A 1,182-nucleotide genomic window follows, 5' to 3' on the forward strand; every position below is an offset into this window, starting at 1 on the left:
TAAATCTATGAGTCCGTGTGCGTAATCAAATACACCATTCAAAACGATTTGACCCCCTGAGTCCAAAACTGTAATTAGATCTAAAATCGGTCAAGAAATGACGGAGCTGTGAGCTAAAAGTTTGCACTTGGAAAAAAAACTCAGAGCCGTTCTGTGAGCCACTATGCCGCGGCCAAAAAAAGAAATGTTTAATCTCTAAATCGGTAAAACTGGTTTTAAAAATTATTTATTTAAGAACTATTTCTAAGTTTAATTAAAGTTATAAACATAGGTAGCGCTGCCCAACATTTTAATCTTGTGTTCTGCTTTTGGATACAAAAGAAAGTTGAGTAAGGAAAACCTAATTCGGTTCCAAATAATTTGCCTTTTAGAACAACCTAACGCAATAAAAGGGTAAAAATTTTGAATGTTATTTAGCTTATCTGTTAAGCCTTAATAGCTTCATTTGGTTAACTTAATGTTAAGTGTCCTATGGTCTACGCTTTGTTTTTAATTAGGCTAGAGTTAGTCTAGAGTAAACGTGATATTTTAATACAAAGAAAGTAAATAGCGAAACCACAACTATTTCATTCACGATATTAAAAAGGCTTCTAACGTAGACCAATCACTGTGTAGAATTATGATAAAGAATCACGGCCCGCGTCTTTCGTAAGTTACATCTAACACCTGTTGCATTAGGCACAAACGGTATGTGTATTTTTATTTTAATAACTTTGCTATTAGGTTACTCATATCTATGAATACATCGAGTCTCAATATTTTACATGGTAATAAACTCTTGAGAGGGTAATTGAGGAGGATATATCTTTAAATTTCTGCAGAGGATTATTGGGAATGCCTCAAGACATTTTTTATAAATGTCAGATTAAACATGGCTTTCCTACATTTTGACACACGTTTCTTTATTAGTTATATCCTAAAAACACACACATGAAAATATTTTTCACGAATATAACCCCAATTGTGTTAATGACATTTAAAATAATGCGTTACTAATGTCTTTGAAAATCACTCGCGTGCATCTAGTAGAATTTTATGGTTTTTAGCGAGTGAGGGAAGCCTAGTATGTGTGGTATTTATAGCAAGTGAGGGAAGCCTAGTATGTGTGGTATTTATAGCAAGTGAGAGAAGTCTAATATGTGTGGTATTTATATCAAGTGAGGGAAGTCTAGTATGTGTGGT

Source organism: Limulus polyphemus, unplaced genomic scaffold, assembly GCF_000517525.1.
Source record: "Limulus polyphemus unplaced genomic scaffold, Limulus_polyphemus-2.1.2 Scaffold12784, whole genome shotgun sequence".
Classification (NCBI taxonomy): Eukaryota; Metazoa; Arthropoda; class Merostomata; order Xiphosura; family Limulidae; genus Limulus; species Limulus polyphemus.